The sequence below is a fragment of the Apodemus sylvaticus genome, chromosome 2, assembly GCF_947179515.1.
Source record: "Apodemus sylvaticus chromosome 2, mApoSyl1.1, whole genome shotgun sequence".
Taxonomy (NCBI): domain Eukaryota; kingdom Metazoa; phylum Chordata; class Mammalia; order Rodentia; family Muridae; genus Apodemus; species Apodemus sylvaticus.
This window is the reverse complement of record NC_067473.1, coordinates 78343649-78360923: the sequence shown is the minus strand read 5'-3', so window position 1 is coordinate 78360923 and position 17275 is coordinate 78343649.

Sequence of the window (17275 nt, the reverse complement as noted above, 5' to 3'; positions counted from 1 at the left end):
CGAGTTCAAGCCCCAGAGCTCACATTTTAAAGGCAAGGTATAGTAGGGAGCATTTGTAGTGCTAGGAAGGTAGAAAAAGACACATCCCTGGGGCTTGGAGGCCAGTCACCTCAGCCTGTGCCGTGAGCTCCAGGCCAGTGAGGAAAGTCAGGCATGCTGCACCTGAGGAACATTGTGAAGGCTGACCTCTGGCCTACACACACACACACACACACACACACACCTGTCCAGGAACACACATATGAACATACACAGAAACATGCACACACAAACAAGATGCATAGGACTGTATTTTTGTTTTTAAACTTCGAAGATTAGCTGAGTATAATGTTCCAATATTTCAAAAAATAAATTTCCATGAATATTAATACTCTTAAAGGAAAAACACCCAAATTTATATGGACAGACATGGACAATTTGTACAGGAAACAGTGTTCGGTTCCCCTTTTAATCAAATAAAAGCTAAATTAAAACAATGTTTGACTTAGCAAATTGGCAGGTTTTTTTTTCCTTTGAATAACAATACCCAAGTCTGGGCTAGAGGTCAGGGACTAAGATGCATTATCAAGGCAAAGCCTTGACTTCACAAGGTTAGGAGCACAGATGCTTTGGGGACCGCAGCACACAGTATGATCTGCTTGCTGAAGCAGTTCCTTTGGAGAAAGTAAGAGGCTGAAGAGGGGTGGTCTGCAGGGTTCCCCCCAACATTCCTCATCACCAAAGCAAACTAAACCCAGATGATTCATTCAACAGTGAGCAAAATGTTCTACCTATGGTGAACGGAGGGCGACACGGTCATTGAAACCACGTTCAAAGAGAAACCATGAAATATGTTCATCTAAGCCATGTTAAATTAGAAAAAAAAGCCAAAGAAAGTCATATAATTTGTGGATGGTAAGGAGGTCTTATAAGAAGAAAACACAGCAAAATCACCAATAGTGATTGCTTCTGTATAGACCTTTCCTTTTGTTTTTTGTATTTCTAATGTTCTTGAACCAGAAAATGATGATTTCCTCTAAAATGTGATAGAAAAAAGTAAGGGAATCCCTGAGCTTGAGTTACCTTGTCATTTCTGTCGCTGATTAGGTTCAAGATGGCTAGAGATCAATTGGATCTCTAGCCCAGATCCTCCTGCCTCAGCTCCTCCCTCAAGCATGTGCTGGTAGGAGAGGCACATATCCCACAGGCAGTTCCTAAAAACTGCATCTTGACTCAGAGGAGAGCATTCAGCACATAGGTTTGGGGAAGGACCAGCTCTTTCCAGGGTTAAGAACCCTAGAGCATTCCTTTTCCCTTTCCTCTTTCAGAAAAAAAAAAAATGGAAGCGCTGATGCTTCTTTCCAGGGTTCTTTTGAGGGGCAGGATCTGAAGGAAAAAGAAGTGCCCATCAACATTTTACATGCTCTCTTCTCATTTAAAATCCCAGGTGACCACAGCCAAATCACCTAAATGCATACCGGCTTTCCAAAGAGCTGCAGGATGGCAGGAGCAGCAGTCATTAATGACATAAGCAAGAAGGTATTGCTTGTTTAAGGAAATATGCACAGAATCTGCCAAGAGACTCCTACACTCAGTGTTTTTCTGAATGAACTTCTTTTAAGTTCTGTCATGCGCACTAATGTCATAGTGGGAATCTTGTAAGATGGGAGCCTCATTTCAAATGCATCTACCACATGGACTTGGCCATTGGCTGGTTGCAGTGCACAGCACTTCAGCAGCATAAAACACGTGGTGTAATCACAGCAACCAATGTTAAACAAAGCAGTTCTCTACATGAAGTATAGTTAATGCAATCAGAATTACAATAAAATTAAAATAAATACAATGCAGAGCTATGTGCAACTACCCAAAATCCCGCAGTGGTTGGCTCTTGCACTTAGATTGAAATCTATAACCCTTACCAAGCTCGCCAGCCCTGACATGACTATATGTTTGCCTAGGTCTCTGGGCATTTGTTCCTGTATAACTGGTCAGTTCTTTCCTTTCTTTTTTAATTCTTTCAAATGCTGTATGTGTGTACATTCCTACGTGAGTTTGTGTGCACCGCTTCTACAAGGATCTACAGAAGCAGAAAAGGCCATTGGATCCCCTGGAACTGGAGTTACAGGCAGTAGAGAGAGCCTAATGCAGGTGCTGGGAACGGAAGCTGGATCCTCTACAGGAGAGCTAAGTGCTCTTGGCTGCTGAGCCATCTCTAAGGCCCCATTTTTCTTTTTCAAAACCACCGCAAAATTCCTCATTTGCATAGTGTTAGGATTCCTTGTACCTTAACTATTCCTCCTCATTATATTGAAATTGATATCAGCTTTGCTTTCATGTATGGGTGGAAGGTAATGAGGTGCTTAAATATCAATTCCTGCTTAGGAAAAACTGGCCAGAGTTTACTTCAACATTTGAAAAGTATTTTTCAAATATTGTCTTCAATAGAAAAAAAAAAGATGTGGGTATCCAAACATGAGTCTGGGACAGAAGTAGCAGAATGAATCTGGATTCCTCTCTGGTGACAACTGAAATTCAAAGTGACTCTATCCTCCCCCCTCACACATACACACACACACACACACACACACACACACACACACACACACTGCTTCCCTTGCTTCCCCAAACACCTCTCTTAGGTACACTTTGGTGAAGACTTCCTCTGGTCTGTTCATTTCCACTAGTGCAATGTTAGTAATGCCTCAGACACAGCATCAGCTGAAGATGCCTACAGCAAACATGTTGTAGCAGCCTGAGTGTCTCCTCACTATCCCTACCTTCTGGTCACCACTTGTTGTACTCCCCTTGAGTACAGGCTACACCCATTGCCCTGCCTCTAAAGAACAAGATTATAGATTGTGAAAAGATTTTGCTTCTGAGAGTTGATGACCAAAAGGAGACTGAGACTTCTACCTTCCCTGCTCTCTTTCTTGGAGCCATTGCTTAGTCTGAGGGAAGCTAGATTCCAAGTATGACCTTGACAATGGAAAACCCCAGAAGTAAGGGAGTAATGCCACATAGCCACTGCCCAGGAGGTGTGAAGCCTGACAACAGAGAAGTAAGCTTGCATGTGACCATGAACAGTCTGCAGCAGACAGAGGAGCTGGCCTGTAGACCATCCCCAATTCTGGCTAGAGGAGATCCACACTCCTGGTAGACATCTGGCTTGTAGCTCTCTAAGACCCTGATCACCCAAAGAAGCCACAGTAAGATTCATGACCCAGAGAAACTCTGGGGTAATCACATGCTGTCTACAGTGCAGGAAGTAGTAATTTGTTATGCAGCAACAGCTAACTAAAGCAATTGCTTTACTATACGCCCAACATCTTTTTTCTTTCTCTTTGGGATCATAGCAAAGAAAATTTGCCTGCCTAAAATGTAAAAAATGACACTTTTGATTGGATGGGAATAGAAGACAGTCACGATTAGTAATAATTATGCAGAATGTATTTCTGAATGGAATGGTAGTACTGTGGATACATTAATCATAGTAGCAATTCATCATTTAGACAAAATTGTAAAGCCTACCTGGTACTCCACATTCATAACCACCTCATCCAAAAAAGACATGGAATATGTAAACAGACCCACAGATAAGGAGATAGATTAAGTTTCATGAATGCAAGGACCTTTTCTCTCTTATTCAGTCCTCCTGCCTCAGTACCTCCCTCCCTGTGGGGCTCACAGGTGCTCCAAGGCATACTTGCTGAGTGGATGTCTCCTACAGGTTACCTAAAAGGACTGAACCTTTGTCGTGAAAGTCACCGAAGTGATACACACTTAAAAGTGAGTCAATCAGCAACCTCTTCATACACAAGAGCAAACATGTACATGGACCAGTGTGTGTGATTCCCCCTACCCCACTCCCGCCAAAAAAAATCATAGGTACCCCTGAGAGCTCACACTAGCTTTTGAGTGACAGTAAGAAATTCATTTTCAAATTTAACCCTGTCTTTTATTATAGCTTTATTTTGGCAAAGACAAAGGACCTGGATTCTTTCCTAATTTAACAACCCACTCTTTGAAAATCAATTCTTTTTCCTGGGGAATTATTTTCAATAATCTTCTGGGATACAGGGTCATCACAATGCAGCCCATCAGCTAGCATGCTCAGATCCCCTTAGCCCTCACAGGTCCCCCAGCCCCCACTAGGCTCCCTGCCAGGCCTGGCCTCATTTGCCCCAATTCAGGGTCAAGCAGTAAGTGGTAGATGTGTCAAAGGTCACTCTAAAGTATCCAGGGAGGCTGGAGAGAGGTGTCCAGAGAAATGCAATTAAGATACGCACAAGGAAACAGGAGGGGTGGGTATTGAAAGGAAGTTGGCACAACCCTTAAATTCTTTTCTTTGCAAAGTTTCACAGTCAAGTGATCACTCAGCCTTTGAGGGTGATTTGGCTCTTCCTCCGCAACCCCTAGTAAAGAAGTGTTTGTTCACAAAGGCACTGAATCCCCCATGTGCATTTCAGGAAGATGAGAAATGATTAGGTGCAAGAACAGCCAACCACTCCTTTGTCAAATACTGAACAGGGCTGGCAGAATAGGGCTGAATAAAGTATGTCTGACCCCTAACATACAGATTTCAGATCTAGGAGAAACACAGGCTTTAATTAAAAAAAAAAAGAAGAAAATACTTAGAAACCACACAAAACTGACAACTGATAAACGCCATAAGGCAAAAAGGCGGAGGTGGCAGCAGTCCAAGTTGAGCTAAAAACTGGGGAAGCTGAGGAGTTATCTGGGCAGAAGTATACCTAGAAGGGAGAGCATGTGCAAGGGCCCTGTGCTGAGGAAGGTTTGGCTTTCCAGAACCTGGCACGCTGGCATCCCAGAGCCTGGAGGGTGGAGGTCTGTATGTGTGTTGCCAGGTGAGGCTGGGCTCTCTGGTACCCAAGGGTGTGATCCCCATTCAAAGTTTATCTGCAGCATAACTTGTTTCCCTAAGCCCCACACGTAGCATCTCACTGCCTTCTTCCTCATACATGACACCCCCAGACTGAGATTCGGATCTCCCCACCTCTCAGCTTGTCTCTCCCCTACATCCCCCTCATCTTAGCCAAAGACAACTTCCTTTTTCTAGTCTTGGGACGGAAACCTTGCCATCTCCCCTGACTCACACTCACACCAATTCATCAGCAAATCCTCTCCACTCCACCATCAGCTAGAATCTAACAATCCAACTCCTAGTGTCTCTCCCACAAATTCTCAGTCCATACCACCACCCTTGTTCCTATATAGTCTGCTCTTCAGTCCCACAAAAGAGGTCTTTAAAAAAAAGTGGGTATGGCCAGGAGGCAACTCAACTAACTACATCATTGAAGGTGGTACTTGTTCCCTTGCAAGAGCTCTTCAGGTTCTGGAGAGACTGGGCTTGATTCTCTGCTCACAGCTATGTAAGGTTTCCCATACTGCTGAGATGAATGCTTAGTGTCAACTACATGGGATAAATGTCCCAGGACTTGGCATGTTTTCTCACAATCTCCAGACACCTTCCTTACAGTTCCTCAAACGTAGCAAACACACAGGAAAGGGGCTTTGGTGACAGTAGCCTAGTATATCTCATACCCACTCCTCCCTCAGGAATCATAACTCTGGTCAGTAGATCTCTGTGTTCCAGACTTCTCCATAAGAGAGGCCATGGAGTGCACGTTATCCTCGTGTCTAGCTTTGTCTTTCTTTTCAGCCCTTACCCTCTGTGATACGAGATCCATTTAAATACTTGCTGAAAGATTGTGTCTGCTTGGCTGACTGCCACAGGTTTAGAACCTGGAAGTGTTCTAGGAAAAGAAAGAAAAGGGTTATCTTGTGCTGGGCGTTATTGTTGGGCCTCCATATACTCAGTCCTCAGAAGCCTTTCTCAAAAAGAGTATGATCCTTCTGCATCAGCCCCATCACACACACACACACACACACACACACACAGGAAAGACATTGAGCACTATGTTGCCAAGATTTGTTAAAGCATTGGGGAGACATGAGCTAGAGTCACAAGCCCAGCAAGGATGCAGGAGAGGGTGGGCTTTGCAGTGGGCACACCTATCTCTGGGAGAGGCAGCCGGGCCCCCAGTCACTCTGGGAGAAGAGAGCATCTGAGAGTAAAGAGAAAGACAGGAATAAGACATGTGGAAGAACGCCCAACACAAACTTGTTTCAACTGTTTCTGTTTCTCTGTCTCAACATTCCTCAAACTCAAATCTTAAAGTAGAGGTTTGTTGTTGTTGTTGTTGTTGTTTTTATAACCAGCTTAAGGGAAAGAGAAGATTTGTAGAGCACACATTTCCCTTGGCAAAAGACTGATCATATATTTTTAAAGAATTGTTTAAAAAAATCCACAGCTTAACAGTCAAACAATAGGGGGTGGTTAAGAAATTATGGGAGAGTGACTGCCTGGATCTTGTGATAATCACAGTTTTTAAAACTGTGTAACAACATGAAAAATGTCTGCGGTACAGTTTTAAGTGAAGAAAGCAGTATTTTAAAATGTCTCAGTATTGTGATTAAAAGTACTCAAATATTGGGTTCTCTTCTGAGTAAGGCATGGGAAGAAATATAAAACAGAGATCCATGGTTACAGATTACAGAGGGTGGTGGGAGTTGATATGCCCAATACTGCCCCTACATTTAGAGCTGTCTCTACCCACCCCACCGTCTGATGGCGGTGTGCCTTTGTCAATAGGCCTAAAGTGTGTGTGTGTGTGTGTGTGTGTGTGTGTGTGTGCGCGCGCGCACGCGCGCGCGCGAGCGCTCTGGAGGGTACTGAAAGAGAATACCAGATGTTATAGGGAAGGGATTGGTTTGAATATGGCAAGTGTCACCCAAGGCAAACCATAGCTCACTATAATCTGCCATGAAGACAGGAAGAAGCTCCAGGGATATCGCTAGAGCTTTCCTAAGGGCCTTAAGTGGATGCCTTTGATCAGGGAACTAAGATAGTAAGCCACTCAGTGCAAAGATTAATCTGGTAACCAGAATGGAAAAAGTATACACTTAGGAACCAGACACAACTTGTCCCAGGCCCCAACCTGCCCATTTACTGGTTTTCTTACTTAGGGGAAGTTCCTCAACTGATGGACCCCACTTTCCCCATCAGCCTGGCTGGTCGGAAGGCTTGTGAAGGTTGACATGGTAAACAGAAAAGGAAAGTTTGTTCAAGAAAGGCTTGGCAAGCAACCCATTTCTCCTTAATTCTCAGTTTATAAGAGGAACTGTTTTTGAGAGAGAGAGAGAGAGAGAGGGAGAGAGAGAGAGAGAGCAGAAGGAGAAGGACATTGCTGGGGTAAAGTCTAGACGTCTTGGAGATGACATAGTCATGTCTGCCAAGGGAAGAGGCCAACGTCATTGATGTTCAAGAATCTCAGAGATTGTCCTCTGCGCCCCCAGCCATCTCTGGGAGGGATGCAGCACCATGTGAAGTGACAAGAGGCTGACTGTGTAAAGAACGGAGAATCACCCTCAGGCTACTAAGCAGGAAATGTCAGGGTACTGAGTGTGGACTGGGCCCATATGCCACAACCAGTAAGAATGTTGGGAGTCTGCTCTCTCCTGAGGTCTGTGATGGCTTTACAAACCTTTCTCCTTTCCTCATCTTGGTATGTTCATGCCAAATACATTAGGGGTGCTAAGACAGAAGTACCTCATTTGGGACACAGGCCAACTAAATTTAACATTCTGTATTTTCCTCCATGATATATTGTCTGTCTTTAACAAGCTTATTGAGATGTCACTCATAAATCATGAAATTTGCCAATTTAAAGTGCATTTTCCAATGACCTTAAAATTTACAAATGTTTGTAACCATCACAATTACTCAGGAACACTCTCAGTAAGCCCTTAAGAAAGCACATAATACTGCATAACTGTCGCGACACTCTTCGGCTTTTACCCCCTTAGCCTCAGGCAGCCGGTAGCCTACCTCCTGGAACAGCAGAGCTGTGCATTTGGAGTATTTCACCTTTTTATATTTTTAGTTCTGGGAATCAAACTTCGGGCCTCGAATATACTAATCAAGTACTCTCCCAGTGAAACCCAGGCCAGCTTTACATTTTGTTTAACTGCTGCTTATCCTTTGTTGTGATGTGATTTCGAAATGCAGACTTTCATCTTCCTCCCACTATGGGAAACAGAGGTAGTGTATACACACTGTGAATTGTCCACCAACAACTAGAAAATCTGAATTTTTCCTTCTCCTCCTGGGTTATCTATGTCCAGTCTGGTAGATATGAATGTGTATTTATGAAAACTGGTGGCTTTTGTCTTTGTCAGTGGCTGTTAGCATAGAAAAATAATAAATATTAAGTTTGTTGGTATGACAAACTATCGTGGGATTCAACTCCTTCACAAGGTAAAAGCTTGGTATTGCCTTTTGTCACAGAAATTCTGAAGACAAACTCAAGGACAAAATAAAGACAGTAGCAAGTTTCACAAGCTTTATCTTTAACTTGTAAAAATGTGGACTCTGATCTCTTGACAACTTGTTCCAGGATTTTCTGGGGGACAGCAGAAGTTTATTTTTAGCCTATGCAAAGAACTGTTTACAATCAGCATCATTCCCACCTCCTCCGGTGTGGGTTCAGGTTCTTTTTCAGGGGCGCACCGGCTGTGATTTCAACTATGTGTGGAGCACACAGGCTAAGAGGAAGGACAGCAGCAGGGGAAACGCCAGGAGGAGGAAAGGAATTATAGTAGTATGTGTATGAGGGCTATCTAGAGCCCCATGTCCCATATAAGCACTGTGCATTTGGGTTTCTTAATACATGAGATGAAGGGAAATACCATTCTGCAGGTTTCATGCACTGGTATGTCACCCTAATTAATATATTTTACATTAAATCACATTAAAAGTCTTAAACATGGGACAACAAGATGGACCTGCTGGTAAAAAAACCGTCTCCAAGTCTCAAAGACCTAAGTTAGATCCCTTTGACCCAGAAGGTAGAAGAAGAGAGCTGACCTCTGCAAATTGCCTTGTGACCTACACCTTTGCCCCGTGGCACCTTACTACTGTACCTATGTGCAAGTGCACACACACACACACACACACACACACACACACCACATCACACACACAAATCAGTAAATAAATAAGTAATTTCTGAAATTTTATTAGTAGCTTCCTGGGTATAGGTTCTGAGGTAAGCAGACAGTTGATCTTACAGAGAAGCTCATAGATACTTATACTAGTAACTACTGTTAAATAGTCAGTCTTGATTATACATGTCAGCGTTTGTTCATTATGCTTTTTGCTTTAACTTAACAACCACCCTTAATATACATGAGAAACTGGCCTCTATCAGACTCCCTAAAAACACCCTGCTCATGTCCTTTATAGAAAATGGCATAACATGTGCATTCAGCCTATGAATGTCTTCATATTCTTTGATATGTCTCTAGACTACCTATAATTCTTAATGCAAAGTAAATGCTAGGCAAGAAGTTGTATTTTTCTATGACAAGACACCCAAAGTAGACAAAAGTTCAGGGTTTGGCTCAGGGTTCTGGAGACCTTAGTCCTAAATTAGTTGGTTCCTGGCTTTGGGGCTTGAGGTAGGGCACTATAACACAGTCTGAGACATGAGATAGGGCAAAGCCATTTATATGACAGTGACCCCAATAACCCCCAGTGATCCCCAGTGACCTCACTTCCCTCTACTAGGCCTCGTTTCTTGAAGGTTCCATTACCCCCTAATACTTCCATAGGCTGGGACCTTACTTTTAATCCATGGTCTTCAGGTCACATTTAAGATCCAAATCATTATAAAGGTATTTATTTTAAAGATTAGAGGCAAGGAAAAATGTCCACGTTCAGTAATGATGCATATTTTTTCAAATATGTCTGATGCTCCCAAGATTGAATAAATGTGAAGATAAAGAACCCACGGTACACGTGGCTATGCAAACACACATGGATAAACCACAGGAAGCCACTCACATTTATTTGATCAAGGCTCAAGGCAATTTTGACTTGATGTACTCCTGTGCCCACCATGTTAGAAGATTCTGAAGTGTCACTGAGCCAGAGATTTGAATTCCAGAGCCTGTGCTTCTGGATTCACAAAGTTCTCCTGAGTGGGCACCAGTGAGTCATGTTTCTGAAACTGGCTGCAAGCTCTGGTTAGTATTTAAAGGTCAATAACTGCCTGTGTCCCTTCTGTAGCTCCCGCTGACTTCTGAAGTCGGAAGCGGGACTCATCACACGTGCGCAGTGTTCATCAGTCTCCAGATGTTTGCCCTCTCCTTATCCTGGCACACAGCTCCAGTCTCCTGCACCATTCCTTCCAGCTCTGCTTTCAGAGCCTCCAGCTTCTAGACTGTCCCTGAAGAATCTTCTTACAGGCCAATGTCCCTGTGAGGAATGGGGCTCTGGTCCTTTTCATAACCCTCAAAGCCACATCTTCTGACTTTGCTCATTAATTCTCTTGCTAAGAAGAACAATCAAGTAAAACCAAACAGAAATGACCAAATAAGGCAAAGGTTGTTTTCTAAATTATGTAGCTGAACTCTCAATATACAGGCCATGCCCTGATCCAAGCCAGTCTCCAAAATGGAGACAGTTGGTGTTGGGACTTTGCAGCTGAGATTTTTCTACATTTCCAAATTTCATCACAATTTCATCACACACACACACACACAGGCACGCACACATGCGTGAGCACGTGTCACCTCTCTGCATTAGTCTGAAGTGGCAAAAGTCTTCTTTAGATCTTTTACCTTTCTATTAAAACAACAAATCCACCACACCTAGCAAGGACCAAATATTCTATGCATTATTTCCTATCTGGAGGACAGGTACAAACAAATTTTGGACATTATTTTATATAACTGAAGTAAAATATATATCACAAAAACCTTAACTATTTTTTTTTTGGTTTTTTGGATTTGTTTTTTTCAAAACAGGGTTTCTATGTATAGCCCTGGCTGTCCTGGAACTCACTCTGTAGACCAGGCTGGCCTCAAACTCAGAAATCCACCTGCCTCTGCCTCCCTGAGGGCTGGGATTACAGGCGTGTGCCACCACCGCTCGGCAAACCTTAACTATGTTTAATAGTGTGCATGGTTCCACAGTGTTAAGGATACCCTCTTGCTTGTGTGACTAATATCAAAAATCTCATATTTTTAAAGTATATATTAAATAATTAAAACTTAAAAAATTATGACTTCCCAAATTCAATCTTACAGCGATCCTATTAAAGATACAAGAACTTTTGTGACTTTTAAAAAAGTGTTTATTTCCTGGAAAGAATAAAAATGAAGCCAGTGTTTAAGGGTTAAGCTGTCTGCCTTAAAAATGTCCCTTACAAGGGGCATGTTGGGTTATAGGTTTTGTTTATTTGTTTGTTGTGTTTTCTCTCTGGTTTTTGTGTCTAAAACATATGAAAAAACTAACAGTGTGCTTATCTTCCAGCACAGTCTCCACCCCGGCAGCAGACATTGCTGTTTGGGCTTTTAATGTTTTGAATGGCTTGGGGATTAGCATGGGTATTTAGCAAAAAGTACAACTTCAAATTATACGCTGCTTCATGGTGCCAAAATTTGCTCTATGACGTCCACGGAGCAAAGTGCTAAGAACAGCGCTTCCTATTCATCTGGCTTTGTGAATGAGAAGATGAAGCTGTAAACAGTGTGTGCCTAGGCAGGCTGTGTAGACAGTATGCCTAGGCAGGCTGTGTAGACAGTGTGCCTTTGAGAAGGAGGATGCTTTCAATATGTTCTTGATTCCATTAATTTAGCACTATCTTTTAATTTAGCAGCATGTTCCTAAACCAACACTACAAATAGAATTGCCCTAAAATGTGGCAGTTCTAGACATCCTAACAAAAGATGATACCTGTTGTGATGGTGTAGGCTTCCCCAGTCCTCAGGGAAGGGGGATGTTGAAGCAGGAGAATCTTGAGTTAAAGGAAATTTAAGGCCAGTTTGGGCTACATAGTGAGACCTTGTCCCAAACAAACCAGAAACAACAATGATAAGTGTATTCACAAGCAAGCGTGTGCCCTAATAAGGATTTTATTTACATGTGTTTTTATATAATTATAAGCACATACATACACAGAGACACACATGAAAAGGGCAGAAGGGAGAAAGGGGTCAAAGTTGTTTTAATCTTTAACATAATGCTTAGCAAAAGATGCAGAATAAGTGCTCCCTGGCATTGATCACAAATCCCACTGTTAATTACGTTGTATGTCGCACTGATGATACAGACATTGAAACTGCAACGGCCACACCCTACCCACTGCCATCATTAAGAGAAAACAAAAACCAAAGCTAAAAGACAGGTGGCTCCAGACTGAGAGTGAAGGCAGTGCATGGGCACAGCAAGCGCTGAGGTGGTTTACTAAGCGTCATTAGGGACCCAGGCTAGCGTCTACCGCACTGAGTGAGCGAACAGCTACAGTCCTTTATCTTCACCCCTCAAGAGTGATGCAGCTGGGATCAGTCATCTCAACCTCTATCCACACACACTTCTAACAGTCAATCACAGAGTAGCCTGAGAGGAGGTTGCCCCCCAAATCACAGGTCAACACGGATCCATGCAACTTTTAGAAGCAATCCCATGTTTGGAAGTTAATATACATGTATGCATTGTTAATCCAGGTACATGTAGTCTGAAGCTGGGTATTACATAAGCACAGAAACCATTAAAGTGCATAGAAAGTGTGGGAAACATCCCAGCGTTATTATAAGGACAAAACCAGGGCAATGGCCAAAAACAACAGGAAGATCCGTACTGCAGAGCACCCAGGGTAAGGCTTCTACTTAGGTGTTAGGACACTCACAATTTTAAGGTCTTTTCTTATCGTGTTCATGCTTTTAAACAATGAGCCAAAACTGCTCGCCTTGTCAATTTCTCAATGGCTCCACCAATAAAATGGGGTTGAAGCTATGTGTTCATTAGAGGCTGAATCCTTCCAACGGCGTCAAGACATGTTACCAAAGCAGCTGGTTCAATAGGCATGAATTTGGAAATAGATAGCTCTCTAGGAGATGAGGAGAGAGGGTCATGGTGAAATGACTCCAGAAGTTGGAAATGCAGAGGTTGTTAGCAGCATAAAGTCAAAAGGGATGGGTGACTAGGGCTCTCCTCTTCCCCACAAGCAATGCTGCTTGTGGACTCTACAAGACAGGTGTGTGAAGAGGTAGGGGATTCTAACTTTTAGTCTTTGCATCCTACAGTGGATGTATGTACTGCAATAGTATAAAAATGCACACACACACACACACACACACACACACACACATGAATGCTCTAGTATTCATTGAAAAATACCAAGTCTTAAAATATTTTCAAGGGTGACAAATAGGGCGAATGCTTTCAGTCCAGAGGATGATAATTAATGTCATGTCCTGAGTGACTTTGGTCTAGGCAATGACACAAAACTTGCTTAAGATTTGGAGGGGAGAAGCTCTAAGGGAGCCAGATGTCTCTAGTGAAGTAAGATTTTCCCTTCCAAAACAGCGACAGGCAATAGTACTGGGGGCAGGAAAGTGCGCCCGCCGGTAAAACAGGCAAACTGCGGGGATCTTGACCTTTTCCCAGGTGGAGGTTTTCCACGAGGCTACATGTAAATCAAATCTTAAACCTAAGGCATCCAGGAAATATATTTTTCTAGACAGTCATGTTAGGAGCTCGTGTCTGCCCCTTAGAATGATCTCTAGGTATTCATTCTGTGAAGTTTCCTTTTCATTCACAGTGTTTCCATTTTAATGCCTTGCATCTGTTTACTTCTTTATTTTGTGTGTTCATGGGCATGCACATGGATAAAGCAACCTGCAAATTTGGTTCTTCCCTCCTTCGAGAGTCCTCTGGGGATCAAGCTCAGGTTGTCAGGACTGGCAGCAAACACCCCAACTGACTGAGCCATCACCACGTCCCCTAATTACCTTTACTTAAAGGTCTTTTGTAAAGTTTAGTGTATCTGAATCTACTGCTTGCTGCTCCCAAACTCAGAAAGAAGACTTTATTACAATCTCTTTCCTTAAGTAGAATCATGTAATCTTAAAGAGGAGTCCTTAAAAATAAGTCAGAATTGAGTCTCTAAAGCTTGACTGCACATTATTTAAGTCTTGAGCACCTTTGTAAGCACACCAAGGCCCAACCCCACTCCAAATCAATCAAGTCAGAATATTCTAGAGGAAGCCTGTGGATACGTTTTCTAAGTGTCACAGGTGGTTCCTTTTGGTTGCCATGATTAAGAGATATGTATAAACTTTGCGTTGTCTAGCATGGCTATTTAGTACTTGACATGAGGTTATTCAAAATCAAGATGGCAAAATACATCCTAGATTTCAAAACCCTAATCCCCAAAGAGTAAAACAATGTAAACCACCACACTGATGTTTTATATTGGTTATATGTTGAAATTTGAAATGATAATATTTGGGATAATATTGGCCCAAACAGTTATTAAAATGAACTCCTGCTTCTTTTTTATACGGCTTCCCCACACTTCAAATTACACTAGTTGCCTCCTCTCTTAGAATGTGCTGGTTTAGCCAATTGTCTTTTAGCATAGTAAATAGGAAACCAACCAGATATGATACCACAAACCTGAGTCTCAGCACTTGGGAAACTGAGGCAGAAAGTTCTGGACTTGGAGGCTAACCTGAGCTTCTCAGTGAGTCCCTGTCTCAAAACAGAGGGATGTTCTGGGTGTCAATTCAATAAGTTAGGTGCAATATGGGGGGCTTTACAGCCACAGGCTTTTCCTGTTACCATAGAGCCCACGTCACTGTGGAACAACAGATAGAAGCCTTGACTGCCAATTGGTTTTCTCTAATTTGTCTCACTAATTGTCTCTTCCAAGTTCTGATACAGAGGTAGAGTTATCTATGGGAAAAAGGGCCCTCTCTGTTGTGCATGCTTCTGTGACATGGTATCGTGCAAAGTGGTCTGCAGGGATGGATATGAAAAAAGAGATCTAGAGAAACATTAACATGAAGTAAATGCAGAGAATGGAGGAAGAGAACTTTCGCCACATTTCAGCAGAGAAATGACCCTGGACCTGGGGGTTTAGCTCAGTGGTAAAATGTGCACACCTGCCATTCATGGGGTGCTGCAAGTAAGAAAAGACCAGACCAGGCTAGAACAAACTACACCAACATACTAACACAGAAGGTTGTCTGCATCCTGAGAGCTGAATTTGCCTCAACACTGTTGTTTTCCACTCTGAGGAGTCACAACATTGTCCCTGCAGTGCACATGAGGCGAGTCCGCGTTCCTCCTAGCTTTCATCAAGTCACACCTCAGTACTCTGGTAGCAATGGACTTTATTCCTTGTGCCTTCTACCCTCTGGGATGCAAAAGTTGACTTCAGAAGCCAGGTTTGTTCCAAGAGAAAAATTTAGTTTTGATAAAGTGACCATAGTCCTACCAAACAAGCCAAATGGAAATTAAATGTCCTTTCTTTTAATAGTCACCTAATTTAAATAGAAACAAAGATTTTTGTTGTTATTATTGTCCCTGCCCCCTGGGTTCCCCCTTGGGAAGCCAGCCGAGAGAGTTGCATAAAATTAGCCAAAACGTGTTACATTTGAGAAATCATGCCTGCAACATAGGGGCTCTTTGGTGTAATAAAAGAACGAAAGAGGTCTGGGTTCTGATGTAAAATGCAAAGGGCTGGAAAGGAAAGCCGTGGGTCAAGCCAAATGATACACACAGTACAAGCATTCAAGGCTTCTGTTTAGATACCCTTGTTCCCCCATCCAGTGGCAGCGGAGTCTAAATCAGAAAGAAAATGCCCAGTGCTCTGGAGCTCTCGGTGCTACTAAATTATTCCTGCTAGTTACAAGAAGCCAAGCTTTGCCAGTAAACCCAACGAGCATGCTCCCAGACAACTCACTTTGCACAGAATAGTATTTCCTCCAAACTCACTCCCACACTGATTCGGAAAACATAACAAATTGCAGATGGGTGCTAAGCAGAAGTAAAGGAGTAAGACAGGGCAGAGCACTTGCTCTGCTCGACAGGGCCATCATGAATACAGACTTTAAGCCTTCTCTCTCTTCTCAGACCCTCTACTTAAAGATGATGCAGACAAGGAAAGAACACTGGTGCTTTCTGCTGAGACAGCCTTGTCAACCATTTTAATTCTGCCCAGTTTGTGTTCTCAAATGAAACTTCAGTAGTATAGATTTTGTAAGGTTTAATATAAGCACGAAGAAAACTTTAAGGTTTAAAAAAAAAGTCAATTTAAAACAATATTAGGAAAATCAGCATTTCATATATATGTTTTGTATATTTCATATAGTTCATATATACGTAAATATAGACTAGAAATTACAGATTGTGTGCTCAGTGCAGTCAAGTTAATTTTTTAAAACTTGTCTTTGAAAGGCTGTCTGTGACAAGGCTTGAAAACAGAAAAGTTTCTAAAGCCTGGGCCTCTGCTATAGGGATCCACAACAAGCGCGTTCAGGCAGCCTGCCTGACAGAAAGAGACTCTGAGCTGAAGGCAGAGGGCAGGCGTCCAGGTCTGGCTCCCACTCTGAGGCATAGGCCTTGGATATGCTATGGGATGTAACCAGGCCTTGGGATCTGCTCCACTTTCTGGAGAGGCTGACCAAAAGGCTCTCCCTAGCTTCAGCATCTATATACAGCTATCAGTTTCTATACACCCTCAAAGTCTCTAGGCTGAGTCAAAAGAACCCCTTTACTCCCTGAGGGGATCAGGTCAAGTCAAATGCAAACATGGTAATTTCCCATTCTTGTTCATTTGGGGCCAGGGATTAGAAATATGAACCTTCAGGAAATAGAAAAAAATCAATTGAAATATTCAATTCCATATCGATGTTTTTATTCCTGTCTTCTTTTTTTTTTTTTCAGATAAAAAGGGGGAAAGACCATGGCATGTGAGACCTGTAGGAAAAGTCACTTGGCATCTCATGCCACTTCTCAGGCATTCAGAAATCTTCCCTGAACTCAGAATTCTTTGAAACTCCCAGAGTCTTCTTTTCAAAAACTTTCCCAGTGTCTTCAGAAAAGTGTTATCACTACCTGGAAACACCTAGGAAACCTTCCTTCTTTCTAAAAATGTTCTTAAGTTGAATTCATCATTTGTGATTCCCAACTATGGAAATAATGAATGTTAAAAATACATTAATTGCTCATTTTTCTTAACTCCTAAATCTAATAATTCTTTAGTAAAAGTATCACATGAAGTCATTTTTAAAGTGCCAGACTTCCTTCATAAAACACTGTGACAAAATAGCACTTAGTTCACAAACAACAGTCAGAAGAGGTTCTTTGTGAAAGTTATCTTCAAGACTTATTCAAGGCTAGCGCTCTCTCTGCGTCTCC